The sequence below is a fragment of the Phalacrocorax aristotelis genome, chromosome 6 (genome assembly GCF_949628215.1).
Source record: "Phalacrocorax aristotelis chromosome 6, bGulAri2.1, whole genome shotgun sequence".
Taxonomy (NCBI): Eukaryota; Metazoa; Chordata; class Aves; order Suliformes; family Phalacrocoracidae; genus Phalacrocorax; species Phalacrocorax aristotelis.
In genome coordinates, this window is record NC_134281.1 from 51,481,706 (window position 1) to 51,503,757 (window position 22,052).

The 22,052-nt window shown below is 41.4% G+C and overlaps 1 protein-coding gene across 8 annotated transcripts in view; it reads right to left on the reverse strand.

The window, feature by feature from the left end:
* Positions 1-22,052, reverse strand: part of PTPRF (protein tyrosine phosphatase receptor type F) — a 394,797-nt gene that overhangs the window by 176,448 nt on the left and 196,297 nt on the right. The window lies entirely within an intron of this gene.

A 22,052-nucleotide genomic window follows, 5' to 3' on the forward strand; every position in this document is an offset into this window, starting at 1 on the left:
TTTGTTGCTTTAAAAGAAGCACCTGCCCCATAAGTCTGTCTTTTTTGCTGTGCTACAAACATACGCAAGATGTTTATGATAGCAAACAGCAGGAGTGTTAGTAGTCTCACCAGCTCTAATTAAAGCAGGCTCATCCTACAATTTTACTCATGTAGAACGGAGCTTGCTTATTTGTTTAAGTGCACAGGCTTAGCTTGCAAATACCAAAATACAGGTGTCAGTATACGACAACCATAAGCTGCTGAGGAGGGAGTTTTCTGCTAATCCTTCTGAGCAGATGTGTTGCAGCAGATCAAAGAACACAAGCTCCTACGGACTGGACTAGCACACATCCTGGGGACACGGCAGGGAAACGCTCATCGCTTCCCTTAACAGGGTCAACACCATTAGGATGAGCACGGTAACAGTCACGCTCGGTCTCTATCCCCACCAGTCAGCAAATCCACGCTAGTCATCTTGTTATGGGCACTATCCTAGTGCTCCAGAACACAGCCAGTGCCCCACAAGACACTGCTCTTTTTCCAGGGAGAAGCTGCTACCACGCATGTTATGAAAGATGTTCCTGTGGGATGCAATGCAAAGGAGGGAGGGAAATTCAGTCAGGCAATGGACAACCCCTTCCTTGCTACTCGGTGCTAGAAGGGGCGCGACGATGTCTCTTCACATAAGCGCCAAAGGTGCATGGATGAGACAGCTCTGCAGGGACATGGCAAGGATTATAATCACAATTTCACTTTGTTGCTACAGGTGAACAAACATCGCTCTGGTAGGAGTCCAGTGGCACTGCAGTCTAAGTCTACAACCCAGACTGCGGCATACAGGCTGTTTCAGCACACAGCTGTGTTGTCAGCACAAATAATTACCAAACACAGACCACCAAGCAAACAAGCCTTTCAAATGAACCACTCACTTGTTGTGTTTCCCAGAAAAATTGTTCCAACAGGGGCTCCTTCTGAAACCCAACCACGAGGACAGAGAACTCAAGATAATGAATATCTGTTCCATACAAAATAAGAAAGAAGCAGCAACAAAGGTGAGTCCTAATACCAGCCGGTGCCTCATCCGTCCTTTCCTTTCTTAATCACTAAAACACTCTGCAGTGCTTCAAAGATTTGAGCCTTCTTTTTAAAATTACAGATGGGGAAGACGTTTATCTTCCTTTGTATTAACATGCTAGTTTAAACTGAGTTTTAAACAACCTCTCTCTGGAGTCTCCTGAAGGTTCACAGGATGGCAGTGGAAGACTTCCAAATATATGGCCAGCTGTCTCAAATCTTGCCTTTAAAATTCTATAATGGGCAAATCAGATGTTTCGGGGTGAGGGACTGTGTCCTGACTGCCTGGCTTTCTGCAAAGAACAGAGTCTGCAACTAAAGCAATGCAGCCTCCTTTCATTCCACACTAAAAACAAGGCCCAGATCAATGTGTTAGCTGTGAAGAAACACAGAAAGGACAATGTTTGTGTATTCCAGTTCAGCTTTTTCAGGTTCATGTGTAGTTCAATGACTGCTGTACTGAAACATTCAGTTTTCCAGGGACTTCTCCATCTACTGCAAACATACTTCATGGGTTTTTTTTCTCTTCCACAGCCAATATGACCTCTGCTATTTAAGGCCCTCTAAATCTTTCTTAAGCCAACAGCCTCTCTCGGTAGATTGCCAATCTTTAACATTTTCCCAACAATCTTTTTTTTTTTTTTTTTTTTTTATTACCACATGAGAGTTACTGCAGTGAGAGTTTAAGGAATGTAAGCAAATAAGAGTGTGCAGCAGCCAAAATGACAGATGAATGACATTCGGGAAGGACTGGCAGTTAGGTGGAAATGTAAGTAAACATCCATGCTCCCACTCGCTGAACTCAGACAGCACAAGGGGCTCGGCAGCGCTGGACACACAGGCTGCCTGGGCTGTGCTAACCAGCTGCAGGAATGCAGCATTTGCTTGACAGGGTAGCAAAACTTCCACGAGATGATATAAATCTCTAGAAAGCTATGATGCTCATCCTTGGAGAAAAGGTAAGAGTTAGTACAAGTGTTGATTTACTCTGAGCAAGCATTTCTGCACAGATGTGCTACTTCAGAGCGACAGCCCATGCCATTAGACCCCTTACCAGCAGTTTGTACAGGGCTTTACGGAGTTAAACATGAAGCATTCCTCCTCCTCAAGGTGCTTGCAGCCCGAAGCACACAGATCGTGCAGAGAAATTAAAAACAGAACTTGGGGAAAGGAGGGATATGAGATAATGTATCATTTTATATGGCTGGCTAAGGATCAGCATTGTGCTATCAGCACAGCACAAGAGGGGAAAGGAGTGAACAGGGCACTCAGGAATAAGGACCAACTGATGAATGCAGGAAGCCCATTTTCAAGGCAGTGAAGGTGCAAGCAAGGAGACAGTACACAGGAAGAACATGGCTGAAAGAAAAAACCTGAAAAAAAAGCCAGAGGACTTATGGAAAACTCACAATGGCACTAAAACACCCGGTATATTACAGAAGAGACAGAGATTTTTGGGAGAGGGCATTTGGCAGGCACAGAGATGAGTGAAGATGGGCCAGTGCCACATTACTGTTGCATACGTGAAACAAATCCTGTGGTAGCAAAGAATAAATCCCTTGTTTTGCAGAAAGATGGCATGCATGGGCAATGAACGTGCTGATGGTTCCTCTAGTCGTGGGACAGCATATCCTGATGGCCCTCACTTCCTGCAAGAAATGGCAGTAAGATTTGCAAGCTATTATTAAGGTTCTGCCAAATTAATGAGTCTTAAGGGTATGGAGTTGTTCTCATGAATACAATAAACTGCTGCTATACTGATATAAGCTCTTTCCAGTTCAAATATTGATAGAGGAGTTGTGATCTACACTGGCATTACAATTTATGTCCAGTCTAGAGACATCCCTCGTTTTATAGACATAAGGCTAACAGGTTGGTTAGAGGTCAAAAATGAAGAAACAATTTTCATCATTCTCGATTATCTTTGAGAGATCCTGAAGCAGATGGAAGCTGCTCAGCCATTCAGCCGATGTTACATATTTCACTCTGACAAGGCTCTGGCATCATGAGCAGAGGGAAACCTGAGCAAGAGTATCTCCTCCCATTTAAACCTTCTTTATTATTAAATCTTTCAGTCGTCAGCAGAGCGTTTCTACAGTGAGTTGTGGGTTTTTTTAAGCAAAACACAAAGTTTAAGGTACCCACTTTTAACATACTCAGATCAGGGTCTTGTGACATGTACTGGTTTTAATTAATAAGGCTGCTGGATGCTGTGGATCACTGACTGTAAGACAAAACTAATTCCTTTTCAGCCAAGCACTGCTAGTACATAGCCCCATATATCCCCCAGGTATTTGCTAGTGGAATGGAAGCTGGTTACAGCTCCCTGGCTCAAAATTAACTGACAGCATCAGTGCAGATGCAATTAATGACAAGCTCCATCCCTTTAGTCAATAATAACTGTTTACTAGATTACCTGGTTTGCAAGGTAGCCCACCCTGAGCTACTGTGCCTCATGTCACAACAGACATTTAAATAACAAATGGTAGCTCTATTTTATTCAGTGAGACACAGTCGAGGCTTTGCTAAATTTAACCATCCAATTAACCTAGCAACATTAATGATTTGAGAGTTTTCAGAGTTCACTACTTTCGAGGAGTAAAGCTCAGTTACACCAATTAACGTTCTCTCTGTAAACTGCACAAGCAGCTACTTCCCAGGTCTTTCTGTGGTTTGAGAAGCAACGAGAACAACCAGGAGTCAAGCACCGTCTTTTTAAGCTTCCCAGATGAAGACGACATTCTTCCAGGTAACGCCAACCCCCTGGTTTGCTCTGGGCTCGCATAAAAATAGACATACTCTACCGCTTTCCCGGTGGTGAGAAACCGTTGCTGGCAAAAAATAAAACAAAATAAGTTTCAAAGACAAGTTAATTTTGTATAAAATTAACTATGATGTCTTAGCCCAAACCTTTTCATTAGCTGCAGCACACAAAACAGCCACCATTTCTTTTTAACCTTAGGCTAATACAAAACACACGTATCTCCTGCTGGCACGACTGCACACATTTCTTCTGCAAGCTCAGTGCAAGAGACAGTATGTCCACAGACGAGCAATGGAAATTCTTCAGGTCACTTCAACCCAACATAAATACATGTCTACAGTATCTGAGCAGCAATCACAGTGAATCCTGTTACATCCAGCTGGCTTTTCCTCTCTATCACACACAAAGCTGTCTTTATAGAAAGAGCTAGCTTGTAGCATCTCTCCTTCAGTTTATGCAGATCACACTGCAGAGCACAAGAGTGCTCTGAATATTAAGCTACTGCATCTAACTTTTAAAAAAAAAAAATACATAAACTGAAGAGGAAAAACGGGGTAGACTTGGCAGATGCTACCTGTTTTTTTTATTCCAAACCTCTGGTGTATCCTCGCATGTCTTTGCAAGTAGGACAAGAACAAGGCACCTGCCCTGAAGCAGTGGGGTCCGAGCAGTCGCTTCCCAGCCAACACAGCTGCTACAAATTCAGAGCTTTTGCCTTTCAGTTACCTGCCCCCAAGAACAAAAATACAAAGGATATCAGACCCTTGAGGCAGCACAGGAAATACAACTTTCCCAAACCCTGCTCTAAAATTCTGGGAATTTGTAATGGATTTTAAAACACTTATCCCTGGATTTCACAGGGATGGATTCTTTCCTGGACCTCTTCAGTTTAATCTCCTTAAGCCTGTAAGTCAAATCTTCATCTACAGTGAAAATATTTTACCACTGTAATCTAGTTACGAATATTTACACCATTTGCCCCAAATTCTCTCATTACAGCTGCCATTCTCAATTATCCACAGGTAGTGGTACATGCAGTTTCCGTGGAAACCTGCAGCTCACAACCGACGGATGCACAGCCAATTGCGGGCAATGGGCACTCGAGCAGAAATGGTCGGCTGCATAATTATGCTGATATTTGACCATCTCGAACCTGCAGGTAGCAAAGGACTAGTTTACATTTCAGTGTCTAAATTTCAAACATCTTAACTATTCCAGGAAGCAACCAAGACCCTATATCTCCCAAAGCATAATAAACTTGATGAGGAGGCTGTAACTTTTATGACACATCACATTTTCAACATTTCACTATCATTTTCTGTATTTACCATTGAAAGTAAATGTCAGATTACACCACCATAAAGCTGGTCATAAGTGATTCACTCCATTACACTTCAGGGTCTTTCCTGCTTTTAACTAGTGAATCTGTGCCAGTAATTTGCCTGAGAACATGCTGCTTTTTTTTCTTTTTCCTTTCCTTCCAGTAGTAGCTGCTTTATTTTATTTAAAAAGTGAATATTCACATGATAAAACTCCTTGTTCCTTTAAGCTTCTTTCAGCATTTAACATTCTGAATGTTGTGGAGCCTCTTGGAAATGGGTTATACTAATGCACAACAGAATAAGAGTATATCTTCGTGAGGCAGAGCTGTGAAGACACGCAACATTGAATTGCTGAAGCCTGGCCAGAGAGTGAGGGCTGCCCAGCTACTATCCCATGCTAAGACTAGAGACTGCACTATTTTTCTGTTTGAAAGACTCACGAATCTCCCTGATATACGACATTCTACTGCGGTGCTGACTCTCTCCAGGCACCAGCAATGCTTCATCACCCACACATCATATTTTCACACAAGCTCCCTTCGTATTTTTTCCCATGCAGTGCCCCAGGCTAAGGCAGAGGCTTTTCCACAACACATTCAGGAAGACACAGGCCTCCAAACACTTCTTTTCCAGTTTGATCTCCTCAGGAGTCAAGCAATGATTATGCTGTAACTAGTGACAGTCCTGGCAATCGTTTTGTCTCTGCATTATCTCATGCTGTAGTTACAGGTTTGTCTGTACCCATCTACTGTCCTGTCTCCTAGCTGGACTTTCAGACCCCTGAGGCAGAGCTCACTGTAGCATGGCGTGTTTGCATCGCATGCTGCTTCATGGGGTCTTCTACAAGGCTCTGCAATTAAATACTTCATTACTCTAATGATGCAGTCAATAATGGCCCACGAGGCTGCTGTGCCCTCCATGTGAGCTGAACCTTCCTCCTCTGCTGCCATCCAGGAAACCAACTCAAGTTTCACCACAAGTAAGGCATCACAAGACTTGCTTTTTTTATCCAGGACTTTCCCACTTAGCATAGCCTCAGGATCGGAGTAGCAGATTATGTTTCTGGTGTAAAAAAAAAACTACTGAGTTAATCCTACATGAAGAAGAGCCACCCCGGGTACAGTTACAGAAGTAGCACCACTCAACTGCATCTAGATGCTAGTGCAAGGAGCACTGCTCTGACTGGTGGAAATACTCAGCACTACGACAGGAAGCTCTGACTAAAGTCAACAGATTAAAAACATTTGTTGCACCTGCTTTGTTCAGAATTTAGAGTTTGCCAAATGTAATTTCCAAACTATTTGGTTTGGAAAATCCTCAGAGCTCACAGAGGGAACCCTCTACGCATTACTTAATAAAGCCAGACTGGTAAGGCACTCGCAAAATATTTTCATGAAAATCAATGGCTCTGTTGGGAGAGCAGCAAGGGGAATGCCTACCCTGCACCGCTGCACAGAGCAGCTGACATGACAACGTACAAGCACGTCCTGAGAAATGGCACTATGCTCCCCTTCCCTGAAAAGCATCAGCAGATCACAGGCAGATTTCTTTTACAAAAATTTTGTGGTATATTAATAACCAAAAGGCTGCTATTTATTCTATTGTTGAAGTAGAAGGTTATGATCTAAGACATCTGACCAGTGGACTGAAGATAAACATTGTCAACCTAAGGAGCTGTATTTCTATTTTAAACAAATTTTGGAGGTCTGCATATTTACTGCCTTAAATGGTACTCAGTGGAAAGGCAGTAGTATTTCAATTAGAAACAATGTTAACTTCCCCCTCCTGCCTGGGACTGAAAAATAGCCTGGGAGACATGCTGGTGATGGGGAGAAACACCAACAATACTTCCTATGGTTTAGCCATAACTCTACTGAAACTTATATTTAACTACAAAGCCTCATCTCTAAAGATCAGAGTCTTTAATGAATATCTGTCAAGAGTGTCTTGAAGACAGAACGGCCTACTACAAGAAATGCCAAAATAACGTAAAAAATGCTGAAAGGGTCACGCTAACAGTAGCACTACAGAGTCATTGTTAACTACATAACTACAGAGTCTGAGTAATTTCTGCTGGTGAATCTGGTGCCTGCACCACTCCACCTGCTCTTCCACAGTAGCTGTAAATTAGCAATTAATGTCACAAGGAGAACAAGTTCAAACTTTGTTATTTGGCAGTGAGGTCCAGTTTCCATGAAATCCAGTGCTTCATGTCTCAATAAACTGAAAAGTGCATAAAGTAATGAATCACTAGGTTTTATTCAGATTCTGCAGATTCATTTTTTCAGCCACAGAAAAACAACACTTGCCAGGCTTAGAATAGCAGCGCTGATCTAAAGGACAACAGTGCTGCAATTTTTTTTAAAAAATGTGTACCGTAAAAGAACAGGTTAAGTGATAAGAGAAGGCATTTCAATTCTATGCTTCAATGAATATTAGTGACACAGTTGTTAGGAAGGTGGAGAAGATGAGCTGTCATGTTTTGTGACTTAACTTACGTTTCAGACAGTTTCGTTAAACACACCAATTTATTTTTTTTTTATGGACACCTTTTATGTATTTGCCATTTCTCAGATGAAGGGACTGTGTGGCAGTACAGGACTATGGGACACCCCTAAGGTCTCTTGCCTTTCTGTACAGAAAAGAGCAAGAAAAGATCAAAAGGATCAGCTCCGTCTGGCTCAGCTCCACTCACGTCTCAATTTACTCCAGCACTGCTTATGACTTGCATAACTGACAAATAACATCTCACTTGCATTAGGACTAAATGTTCTAAGAAAAAATGGGAAGTTGGCTTCAATCAAGTCTCAATGGGTTACTGTCACTTACTGTCCTTCATTTGCATCAACTAGCTCAAAATCTTGAGCTGGGGAGCCTGAATATTAGGGCAGATCCACCGATCCAGGGCTGAATTTTAGTGAGGTGCCATTGTAGGGAATGGAAAATTGCCTTGGTTCTCAACAGTTTCTGAGATTTCCCTTAGCCGGGCAAAAACCCTTAGTCAAGTCTGGGGATGGGGGGCGTGCATGCTTCTGCTGTCAAAATCGCTGTAAGGAAGACCTGGCTGCAGACTTCCACAGTTGCACAAAAAGGCCTTAGAGCTTTTTCCCCTCATCGTAGCTACTGAGGCAAGCTGCAAAGCACATCTCGCTGCAGGCCTGCTTCACAAACACGGAAGATCTTAGAAGGATTATAAATAACAAAGACAGGCTACTGCTACAGACTGTGCAGAATTAAAGAGGCAACATCCAACATTATATCTGAATACAAAAGAGTACAAAGGAATCTGAACACGAGGAATTTGGAAAAAAAAAAAACAACCCCAAAAAAACCAAAAAAACCTTCTGAGTCACTGAGTCCAGTTCCCTCCTAGTGCGCATCACCAAACCAGACCCCTCCTGAAGTTCTATCTTTTATCTAGTGCACCATGTACTGACTCACCTGGACAAACAGAGGTTCTAGAGTTTTCCAGATGTGCTCTTGGTTGCTACAGGAATGAGCAAAAACATATGCCGAACCTTCATGATGGGAGACAGTCCTGGAAGATGACAAATCAAAGGGCTCACAGTATTCATGCAATACTGTGACGGAGAAGGTAAAGCAACTCCAGGGTGCTGCCCAGGCCTGATTCGCTGTGACAAACACAACATCTGCTAGATCACAACTAAATAGACCAGCACTTCTTAGTATGGAAGACACAAACAAGGATGGGTACAGTAAAGAGCTATTAAATCTAGAGTCCCTTCTAATATTAATAATCCACTGTCCCTTCTTATACAACGACTCCAGGGTATCAAATGATATTTGCCATTAACAGGTATTTTCTCACAGACCACACAGTTAAGCTGGGAAATGACTTGCTATGGGATATTATGCACACTAGAAGTTAAAGTTCAAAGAATAACTAGATTCTTCTTTCATTAGTTTGACTGAAACAACTATCTCTAGCTTAAAAAATGCCAGAGGTACACATCAGTAAAGGCTAGAGAAGCATGTATTTGGAGGAAGCGTTGCTATAAGCATGCTCTGTCCTTACACACTTCCCTGGCATCCAGCACTAGCTCCTGGAAAAGACAGTGGGATAGACTGACCTTCCATTTGAATCATTGCAGCTATTTCTTAAGGCAGTAAAATACTAGTGTGAATTGCAATGCATGCATTTCTAGAAGAGCATGGAAATAGCACAGAGAATTTAAAGATTTCAAAAGCAAGCCAAGAGCTAGAAAATAGGCCATACAACAGGGGCTTACTGAGCTCAAAACTCTTCAGCCTGTTGAAGAAAATTTAGAGAAGCTTACATGGAAAAAGGGATCTTAGAGACACAGGGCAGAAAAGGGGGGTTAGAGTCTCAGAAAGAGCCAAATGGCTTGGATTAAATTTGAGATTATACAGTTTCAACCCTGGAATTAAATACTAATTATTGGGATAAAGTGACCAGTTCGTGCTGGACTCAGTTGCACTGCTCTTTTTTTGACGAGATCATTTCTTAAAGACATCCTTTAATCTAGCTTTCAGAAATATCTGTATGGCTGAAACAAAGAAGATGCAAGTGAAAGATGCTAGACATGGACCCTCTTACCACAGAGCCTACAATCAAATTGGAAGTGGATACAGAGCCAGGTATGTTGGCTGGTACGTGCTTGAACAGATGCAGTCTGCTCTCCCTTGGTGCTCCCTGAAAGGCCTGAAGCAAGAGGAGTCTTACGGGTTTGTCTGCACTAGAAAGTGGTATTAGAAACAGAATGTAATCACAATAAAATGCATTAACTACACAACAAGGACATAACCTCACTATGATTTAAGAGGGGGCATAGCTTGCCTCATCAATGCAAAGCCATGCTTCATGAGAGACACAACTCCTCAGATTTCTGCTTTGAGCCTCCAGTAAGGACCAGTCTGAGTAGTGGTTTGAATTAGGGTAAGAGGCTAGAGGTACGTTTAACAATTAAGTTGTTTTACAGTGTTGCCACACATTGTTGAATGGCTGGTGCCAATCAGCCTGTGAGGCAACACACTGAAAGTTTGAGGTCTTCTGGGACCTGGTAGGAAGAGAAGCTTTAGATAAATTGAGTTGTTAGCATTAAGCTAGGAACCAAGTTGACAACACCTCAGTCAAACTTCAAAAATGAAAATTCAGAATCCTGGGCAAGTCAGGAAACCAGCACACCCTGCTTTTGAGCCTGAACCATGACTTGGTGCAGGAAATTACCCCATCTGCTGTAAAAGCAAACACCTGGAGAAAGCGTGTGACATTGGAAAAGGTGGCAGCCTGCAGGAAGAGACAGACATCATAACTCGCATTCTGCAAGGCTAACGTTGCTGGGAAAATCAAATCCAGCTATCTGAAATATGGATAAAAGTAACAAAAAAAAGTACAAGGAGAACGAAAAGACTTTCCTTCTTGCCAACCACAACAAATGGCTCAGTGATAGAAAATGTCAGTTGGCACTTGGAGCACAGTGGATGGCCAGACAGAAAGCGCATTTTTAAATCATTAACACATTGGGAACACACAGATGTGCAGTACAGCTACATCTGTGCATTGTAATTTCTACAGTAGTCACAACTTAATGAATCATCAGTTGTGACAAGATCAATGAACCGAACTGAACAACAAACTAAAGCTAGTAAATTCATGCCCGGGGCAAGAGCTAAGGGTTTATTTTACTTTTTTTTAGCACTCCTATAATTTTTAGTGTCTAATTAGTGAAAACATGAATCCTCCAGAATCCTTTTCTTTTCCCCCTCCTTTTGGAAGTCCTACTACAAAAGATAAAGATTTTATTGATGTTTGCTAAATTCAAGTCTAGATAATACTCATCTGATCAGCAATTTCTTCCTCAGGACTATGAGCACATGGCAGGCAGAAGTTATAATGTTAGGACGTGCGCTCCATGCCGATCAGGTGGACTCTGATTAAGCCTACCACCTCTAGGCAAAACAACTGCTGTTTGTTCCATGAGGCCACACTATTCATGCAGGTGAAGCATCAGCTAAGGTTCTCTGCAATGCTACTTTTTGAAGGGACAACTTCACATCCAAATCAAGCAACCAAATAATTTATTTGTAAAGAACACACACTGAGTTTCCTCCTGGCCTCAATCCACTCAACAACTTCAATGCTGGATTTGCTGATGACACATCTTCATGCATAATCTAGCTGGGCTTCATGTCAGTGATATTCTTACAGAAAAACCCCGCTGTCCTAGTTAACCTCCCGGCAGGAGGCGGAAGACAACACCCAATCTTCTTACAGAGAACAGTCTATGCAAGCAGGGGCACTTCCTGCTGACCTCTTCACTCTTCCAGGTGAATTATTTTGATCTCTACCATATGTGTGCTTTCAGTGGATTGGTATTTGCCAGGGGTTCAGCTGGGCTCTTGTCTCCCTTCCAGACAGGCTCGAAGGGACAGCAAGCTCTCCGCTTTGCCCGGCTTGTTTGTTGCACGTTTGCCATGAGCTCCATCTGGAAGGCACTCCTCAAATTGTAGCACTGAGACTCAAAGAGAAGGAGGTGTGGGCTTCCTTTAGAAGGCTCATTCTGTTCCTCCTCCTGACCTTCCTTTGTCTACCCTTCTTTATACTGGATATCCTGTCATCCTGGACTATGCATTTCCCAATTCATTATCTTCCCCTGCAACAGCTTTTGTTAATACCACCCTGTGTGCAGTTCATGCATTTTTCATCAATATGTTTATGATTTCTGTTCTCTCTCCAAGGACTTTCTCCTCACTGGGACCAACTGTGGCATTGTCTAAATCAAAGAGATATAGAAAAATAAATTCCAGTACTGTCTTGCTTGTAAACAGAGCACCATTTTGGAGCTGTAGTACCAAAAAGCAAGACTTTGGGTTTTTAAGGTCTCCAACAGGTTAATGTTTCCAGCACTTTTCCAGTGGTCTCAAAGTAGCTAAAGGTCATAATGCCAGTTCTGCTGTGTGTAGTGCTTTGTGCAGCTAGTTTTATTTGAAGTATTCTGCATCCTATGCCGACAGGCACTCTTATCGCAGGGCAATTCCCCCCAGTCCCAGCTTGGAACAGCAACACAACAGTGAACATTCATACACTACAGCTGGATAAAGTTATAGCTCTGATTGCTATTTAGACTTCTCCACGTAACTCATAAACCAAGAACTTGGAAAGGTTTCATCCTGGCTGGATCCTTGTGATAAAAGGATTGAAGGAACAGAGCACAGGATTAGCACGACAGATTAATACATTGCACTGTTTTCCCATGGCATCATCCAACCTGCCTCATCAAGGCGCTAGATGATCTTGAAAAGACAGATCTTATTATACCTCACACACGCTGGTTTTCCTTAGGATATAGGGTTTGAAAGAGCTATTCTGGAGCTCTGGGCAGAAAGAATCTGAACAGATGAGAGTGCCAGAAAGAGTCACTACTTTATTATCCAACTGAAATATCCACAAGAATAAACAGGTGTTAGAAAATTCTATGGGGAAGGTGTTGTTTTACTATTACAAGATTAATACTTTTATAAAGATTCTCTGGGCTTCTATGACAGCAAATGGAACGCATGTATTTTAGATCATCTTTATACCAAACATATTTTAGTCACTAGCAGCTCAAGTAACAAATTAACAATGAACGGTCACAAGAATTTCTTCCCTGCATCCAAAATTAGGGCCAATTATTCCTTTTGCTCATTATCTGGGCACTGCATTTTAATAAGCATCACAGATGTAGAACCTTCCTGACACCAGACTGTATAAAAACAGTACAAGATCAACAAGAGAGCCATAAGGACAACTGGACGTGGAAGTTGTGAACAAGCATGACACACAGAAACCAGCTGTCAGAATGATCAATATTACAGGTCTTTAATGCAAAGCCAGCTTTGTTTTGTACAGTCAACATCTCAGACCAAGATCAAAAGGTGGCCCATCATAGGCAATTATATGAATCTCCTTTTCTGCAGGAGAGGCTCTTAAAGTACTTGTGAAACATTCTCTTCCCCGGGTACAGTAAGTGACACACGAAGTATACTACTCCCTACATGGATGTCCTCTCTTCTGAACAGCTGTTGTTGCTACAGATTTATTAGCATGTGTTGATGTTCCAGATTCACGTTTTTTTGTGTCTTTCATTTTAAAGTAGTGATTTCTCCAAGAATTATTTAATTGGGGCTGTAATTTTTTTTGTGGGAGAAAGATAAGGCACGGAACATAAACCCAAGACGACTGTATAGAAACTTTCTTGCATGCAGAGATTTATGCTTTTGTAGCTGTAAGCACTGCATTCCCTCCGGTCATGGTTATCACATTCTGTTCTCTCCATGCTCCATTTTCCATTTGAGAACTTGCTCTCCAGTTCTATTAAGTGGATATATTCTCCCACTTCTGCAGAAGAAGTTACAGAAGATCACTGCGGTGCTATGTCTTCTTAAGTGCCTGTGTAAGTCACGGCATACCAGTAAATGACAACAGGTCACTAAGCTTTGAGCAAAGAGTCTTCAGTTATGAGCAGATATAGAAGATAATTTTGCTGAAGTAGTTAAGGATTCAGAAAGGCTTTTCAGGACATCTTGCTCTTGCCCTTCCCTTTTTCCTTGGAACCAAAGTAGATAATCCATATGGCATTATCAAGCAGTGTTTCCCATTAATTTCCAATAGTTCAAACAATGAGCTACTGACTCTTTCAGAAGGCTATTCCACAACCTAATGGACTTCAAAGACTCTACAAATACATACCAGCAACTAACTTTATTAGTCAGCAGGAGATAGCAACAGGACTGACATAGAAGCTACAGAGAGCACATCTGTCAATAACAGGTTGCTACAGACGCTCTCAGAATGAGGTATCTTGAAAGGGATCCAGCAATAAGAAAGGCCTTTTGAAACATCTGATTATAAGTATCTATTATTTTAGCTTCTGATGGTCACCAGTAGATGTTAAATCTGACAAGAAATGTGATTTTTTGATTCTGACAAGGTTTACAGTGACTCAAATTATCTAAAGGAACTAATTTCTTGTTTGCCTGTTCCAGATGAACCAAATACATTTCCATTGAAGTGCCTTTTACAATAAGAAACTGATTAAGTTATAATTGTGGGTTTTCATGGGGTTTCTTTCGTTTTTCTTCTCTGAAAGACTTCTAGATCCATGTATATACAATTCATTAATAAAAGTACTTTCTTCTGGCTGCCAGTCCTCCAAACTCAATTTATTGTCTCAGAGCCACCATGTCCAGCCTCGGCCTAGTTATTATCAGATAAACATTTTGAGAGCTAAATCAGGGCTCACCTACACCTTATCAACTCCACACTCTTGTTCACTATTTTTTTTTATTAGTAGGGCAACAATGGTCGCTATCAACAAGCTCCCCAAATATCAGATTTGAAATGACTAGATGCATTATCAACCTCTGCACAAAAGACGGCTACTAAATTGTCAGCATTGTGGAGATGCTGAAAATAAAGGGCAGTCAAAAAGTATCAAGCAAGAAGAGCCAAATCACGCTAAATGACACGGATAACAGGAACAAACATAAGAAATACTAAGAATTTTTGCTATAGGCCTGGCACATATTGCTTGGAAACAAGAGGAGATAAGACAAACACAGGTGCATTAGAAAAACACAGAGAAGCTATGCCAGCCAGAGACCAACTGAATGAAAAAAGCAACTATGACCGTAGCATACATCTGATGGTGCATTTCTAAAATCCATGGATCCATCAGTGCTTTTGAAGATACTTGCAAAGCTCCTTGTGTGCACATCTCTAGTTGGGTGTTCAAAAAAAGTCCCTGAAATCAAACAAGGACAGGTACAGAATAGGACCACTAAGACCAGGAGAATCCAAAAGGAGATTGACAGGTTGTCTATGAAACTGATGTGGGGATTTTACTGCAAGAGTAAGGGAAGTAGTATAGGAGGCTTACTTGGCCAATTTCTGGTACAGATTAGGACATTGCCTAGTACACAGCTCAACCTAAACACCCGCATTTTCCCAACAAATATGTTTACTTCAAGACTGACAGTCTGTTACGTTATGCCTATGTTATTCTTGCCTTTTCTTCCTCTGTGGTATCTAGTCCAAAAAGCTTAAGGGAATACAACTCCTCCTTGGCATCCTTGACTTTGTTGCTCCATTCTCCCAACCTTTTTAGACTACCACTCTTTTCAGCCTAGGCCTGAGCCAAGGTTTCTGCCCTGGTTTACTGCCTACTGACACCATCAAAGTCCCAGCCCTGCCTAAGCTTTCAGACGTTGTTGTGGCCATGGGGGTCAGGGCACACGAGAATGCCAGCCTTTCTGCAGTGACATGAAAGGCAGCGCTGGTGGTTGCTGCCTCCCAGCTGGGACCAATGATCTGTTCCAACAGAGAGTCAAAACAGATTAGTTTAAACCACAGATGATTTAATCTAACCTGTCTGATTTCAAACTGGAACAGAGATGCAGAAGCAGTCATCTGGCCATCCCTGGTCTCAGCTGGGAGATGGCAACCCACAGGGACACCTCCCCAACAAGACAGGAACCTGCCTGCATGAGCGCGTCTCTGCCAGAGAGCTAAACTAATCTGTTTGTGCCTCATTTACCTATTTGAATAGGCTGAACATTTTGATAGCAGAGGAGCAGTAGAACAGCCTGACACACTTTCCATTACTATCTCCCAGGAAGCTGGAAGAGAGCATAAAGTGAGAAGCAACCTGTTTCTGCCCCTGAGCCCAGGAAAGCAGAGAAAATAATGCCCAGGGCTCAATTATCAATTTCCACAATACACAGAAGTTACCAGTAGGTTGCCACGAGGCTCTGAACGAGCATCCACATTTCTGAGTATCATCATGAGGGATTTGAGAAATGGAGCAGGTAGAAAGGAGACAATTGTTATTGGTGACAAAAATTCTTAGCTGAACGTGATTTCCAGTCATGCACTTATAAACTGCTGAATAAACTTGGAATAAATCAATTGTGTGAGACAAGGTACTCCAAGAAGTCTTTTTAGAGGGTATAACTGCACACTTACTACTACCACTGCACACTTAACACTTCAAGCTGCCTAGTACTGGGCAATACAAACCCTGTGTTAGAGTTTTTGTAGAATTCTGTAGAATATACTTCCTTCTTGTTTGACACTTAAAGCTCACTTGTTTTTATTTGGGAAGTCCTTCCTGAATCACAGGTACTGCTTTTGGGTGTTGCAATATCATCGATGACATTAGCTTGCTGATAAGAACGTGACAACATCCCATCCTGTTACAGCTGTAATCTCATAGGACCTCATTTGAGAGGCAATACGCAGAAACAGCCACGTGCTGTAAAAGAAAAATGTTCTCAAGATTAAGAGGTCAATGCCTTTTCAGACACAAGGTTTTATGGGAGTGCACAGCTCCAAAGGGTTCAGCTTGGCATTAACTGTGTGGTATTTCATATAAAACTTTTCAAAGGTGGTATTTCTTGCTTCATAAACTTGTGGAATGGACCTGGACGTTAACCTTAGTGCATGGCAGTCTTCTGATGGAACTTGCTATCATGGACACATTATATGGTTATGTGCCATTAGTTAATAATTTAAACAGAGGTAAGAAATGGAAATTATGGCATTTGGGTCTGGTACGTTCTAAAGATCTGCTGACTCTCCTGTTTGGAGGAGAGACCAACAACACTTAAAACTTTTCTTCACCTGAGAAAATTACTTCTTTGTCTCTCATCCACAGCCAAGAAAGCCTTTCTTTTTAAATATTAAAAAAACCAAAAACTATACGAGTAACACTAATAGTGTTATTGAATCTAATCTTTGAAAGTAAATAAATAAAAAGAACGAGGAGTTTCACACCTGGATTGAGATGATAGGTGCTCTATAGATACCAAAAACTAAATAGCTGGAACAGTTCTTCACATACTGTGGCAGCCTAGCTATTGACAGCATGGGACATAATGGTGATACAAGTGAAAAAGTTTCTGTAAATCTTCTTGGTCTAATTTAAACAGATCACCAATTTTGCTCAATCTTCTGTATGCTGTGGGACCAAGAGACCACCTCTTTCCCCTTGAACTTTTAGGATTCTTCTATCCGTTGTTCAGTAACTGAGAAATGACTGGAGTTCTTAGCAGGATGACAGGTCTCCTCGACTGACCTACCAGACCAACATCAGGCAACCTGCTGTCAAGCAGCTCAATACACTCTTTCCTTGTGAATACTCCTTATACCTTAATAGCGTAAGTCCATGTCAGCAGGGATTTACATTCTTCTAGGCGACAACCTAAAATTCTCAATGAGGCCACCATGAGTAATTGGCTTAGTGTTTCCCTTTTTAAGCAGCATGGGACATGCCACAATCTAACGCAATGCAAACACACTCAGGCTTCTTCGTTCCTCTGCGCATCGCTGTGTTTGAGGACATTGCCCCAAGCAGTGAAACACATGGAGGCTCACTGTCATGCAGCTCTTGGAAATGCAATAGTTACAGAGGTCCATTAACTGCCTGCCTCATACAGAAAGAAAGTACTATTTGGATTGCTTGTGTAAAGAGCAAAGAACAGGAGCAGGACCTCTGCCATCACAGCAGTCTTTCTTCCCAGGGTGAGACCAAATGAAGTTGGAACGGTTTATGAACATGAAACACGTAGAGGAAAGACCTGTCCTCTCCGAACCAGAGACATGAAGAGAGTACTACCAATCCCAGGAGCAGCAGCGTATGGGGAGCCTTAGTTCATTTACACAATCAGAATGCGCACATCCAAATGCATTCTATTTCCCTTCTATAATTGTTTCAATTTTATAACACATTGCTAGAAATTCTTCTTGGCAAAAAGATGCAAAAGCAATGAGGACAAACATGAGCGAAAGTACAATGATCATCCGACTGATCCTTTTGTAACTAACCAAACATAAACAAGGATTAAGCATAGCTAACTTCTGTTTACTATTCCAATGACAAAATCACTTTTAGAAGAGTGTTTACAAAAAGGGCATATTGTTTCAGGCCTTCTGAGATCTAGTTCTCCACAGAAATAATTTGTAACAGTCAAATGTTTATCATTTACAGCATTTCAAACAGGGTAACCACCCCAGGAACTGGAATGCAGCTGGCAGATGGTGAAAGAAATTAAGCTCATGACATGGTTCAGTAAACAGCAAATTATGATAAGGTGGAGGTGCTTCCCACCCCAGGACAACTGCTGCACTTGGGAACTTTCTAGGGCTCCACAGAAACTCACCAAAACCTCCCTGACTTCTGACAGCGTAAAGCCCGCCAGTAAAACTTATCTTGCCAGGTTACCTTGAGACTGAAACCCAGTGTGCAAGCAACCCTTTCCTGGCACTTCCATCTGTCCTCTTTACCAGGAGCTGCTCTCCCGTGGAGCCTGGCAGTGCTCTCCAGGCACATAACTACATGCCACATGATTAGGAGTCTGGGATAAGGGCATAGGGGATTTACATAGATCTGCGCTGGAAATGGAAGTTGGAGATGGTATTTTCATTTCCATTTAACCTACTTAAAAACAAAGGGAAATGAAACCGAATATATTCAGTGTCACTTGGATATGACTGTATGCTCTGGGTTACAGGGTTACAGTGAAAAAATGCTGCTTGCAGAGCATTAAAGGATGAGTTACAATTAAATAGCTTCCCAGTTCTGGAAATCAAAACCCATAACTGAACGTCCAACTTGAAAAGTCCTGGGAGAAGGGACTGATAATATACTTTGTATTTAAGCCTTTCCTGAAATATCGATACAGTCCTTCCTGCCACCTGAAGACTGTTTTTTGCACTGCTTTTCCCTATCTTCCTGTTGGGTGACTGCTGGAAACGACAGACTGAAGGTATACTTTGATGTACAGGCAACTAGAGACAAGCACTGTTATTGTCACCTTTCCTAATACAGCTGCAATGCTGAACATACAAGGAGTCTTGTGGAAGGACACCATGTAGACGCCCCTACAATCAGCCTGCTGCCACATTCTTCCACGCTGGCTTCCTTCCTACTCACATTTCACATAATCTCGCTATTTAAAAAGCTCTGTAATTCTCACCATTACCACTGAATAATATATTTATTAATTTGTTAGTGCCACTAACTGTCCCTGAGGCTTTTCTTGGGAATGTGTGTCAGCTTATTGATTCTAGCCCTCCCCTCCCTGTACCGCTTTCCTCCTCTGCCAGGCAGGCAGGAACGTACTTCTGTGCTGCTTCAGGTCATAATTGGAAAAAAAGATAGAAATGTTCAATATGACTCATACATAATTCAGCTTATCAGCTACCCAGGAGAAATGAGAAGAGAAGGTATACGCACATCTATTTCTCCTACTATCAACAGGAGAAATAATTTTCAGTTACACTAAGTGTACGTAGTTTGGTCACAACAGGATTTGCAGGTAGAAAGGAAAAAGGAGAGACATGGGAGCAGAGAATGAAAGGGTAGTAGGGAACCAAACTGTTAAAAGAGATTCACTTATGTGAGAATTCCCGATTCCTCCAGGAGACTGGACTCATGCTTCTCTCTTAATATTCTGAATGGAGTAAGTTGGCAATTAGAAAGGATTATCTGCCGCTGATCTGTAAAACATCACAGAAATCTAAATAAAATAAAGCTCCAGATTAGTTAGCTACAAAGACATCTAATAACAGCCTGCTAAACCCTGACTGTGACTTCTGGATCTAATGTTAAGGCCCATGTTCTAAAGAGCAAATTGTGAAGAAGCATTGAAAACTATTGTTATAAAGGATTTTTAATGTAAAAATCAATACATGCTGTGCATTCAGCAGCACGTAACCATAAGGACGTCTATGACGGAGCTTTGTCATGCACCAGGGACCACTGCATTAGTCAAATTCTTGAAAGGAAGTGCAGAATGTCTGCATCATTCAAACTGCCACCTGAGAGCAATTACAGAAATTATTTTAACCCCAGAAGCAGAGGGAAAATCTAATCCTAGTTGACAGTCTTGAGGGTATCAAGGGTTCCACGTGAAATGTGTCATTTTCAAATACATCTACAAAATTCACGTTAGGAAAGCGATGGCATAACAGAGAGGTGGGGCACTTACCACTATTTTTTGGAGGCCATTGAGACTAAACACAACCACAACCAAGGCACTGAATTGCAATATCCACTGTGCCAACATGTAAGCAAACAAAGGAATATTAATAATAATAAGAAAATCAGATTTCCAAAATGCAGAAACAGCATAATCTAAGGCAGATAACACAGACAAATAAGCCAGCATGACTGAAAAAAAATACAGACCTGTCCACAGAACATCTCAGAAAACAGAAATATAAACTGTTTTTTCTTAAATACAGATAAATAACAGAACTCATCTTCTCCATCAGTTAAGTCAACATAAGAGGACATGTAGGTTTTCATCCTCCGTAATCAAGCTGACAACTCTATATGCACGAACAGATACAAACTGTTATACCGCAAATGTTTCTTAACTTTGCCCATTACAAGAGTGCCCAAGAAGGAGTCGATACTCTTCAGTTAGAGAGGAAAACGCAGCCCCCCAGCCTACAGATCATTTTTGACCACATAGGATCATGTTAAACTAGCATTACTCCTGATTAAAGGAAGTTTCCAAACAGAAAAGCAGGCTCTGTGCCTGACCGGTAGTGACTTTTGCTTCTGTGGCTCTTAAAGAGTGTGCACACATGTCTTTTCCTGTCTCTGGTGTTTCCTAACATTCCCTATTTATGTGGTGGTCTGCAAGTTTTACCTCATCAGGAAATCAGCGGGAGCACCACCGAGCTGAGAAATACTGTTGTGCTCCTCTATGCAATGCATGTCTCTGTGGGCCTTTGAACATTTAACACAGAGCAAATAAATTATTAGTGTGTGTGTGCATGTGCATACGTATCTAAAATACATAAAGGCAACTGCAGCCAAAGGAAACAGCAATGTATGTGGAACGGTTGGGTATTCAAGTATCTAGTATCACAAAAATCCAGTTGCAAGAACCATTTAAATGCAGATTTGCACGTAAACTGCTGAAAAAGCTCCACTGAGCTTTATGCACTCATATACGTGGCTGCAAAGGCAATAACTAACAAAAAAGATCTGGGTTTTTTCCCCCCCAATAATTTTCAAGTCTATAGCACCTCTTATCCTAGTCCTAATAATACTACTACTGAAGAGCAAGCTGATCCTTTAAGATGCCCCACCTCCAGAAACAAGAGAGACAATCACATCAAGTATTGAATTATTTTTATATGATTCTCATCACCACAGTGTCTGAGCACATTACAGTTGTTTAATGTATTCTTCGTCACAGAGCAGAAAGGAAAATATTATTACCTCTATGCTATAAATGGGGATGGGAGAACAAGGGACAATAGGCAACTTGTCATATATGGCTGGCACACTCACCATTGGGATAACCAGTCTCTGCTGGTTCAAAATCATACAACAGTAAACGCTTTCCAGTCTAGTTTTTTCATTACTCAAAAGTTTCTACATCAGTCCATGTACTCCAACCAATTTGCTTAAGTCTTTTCCTGCTTGTATGAGTAAATGCCAGTTAACAACAACAAAAAAATTCCATTCAGCCAAATGCCCCGGATTTGTAACACCTCAGTACATTTACAAAATCCTATATATAAACAAATACTACAACACATTGATGTGCTAAAAAACCCCACATTTCCTTAAAAGCAGACAATAGTTCTGACAATCTAATATGAAAAAAAATCAACTGATCCCCAGCCTTTTTATATCGAATACGTTGTTCTTCCACAAAACATTCCATTTAGAAGAAACAACACAGCAAACAAAATAAAACCTGCTCATATAGCAGACAAGGATCAAAATCTGTTCTTTAACAGGAGGAACAGAATAACAATTTGTGACTACAAAGTAAACCCAGCTAAATGCCACATCAAACTCAAAATCTGAAGAGTAACTTGAAAATCTATTCAAAAACTGTGCCAATTTAATCCAGAAGGTGCAG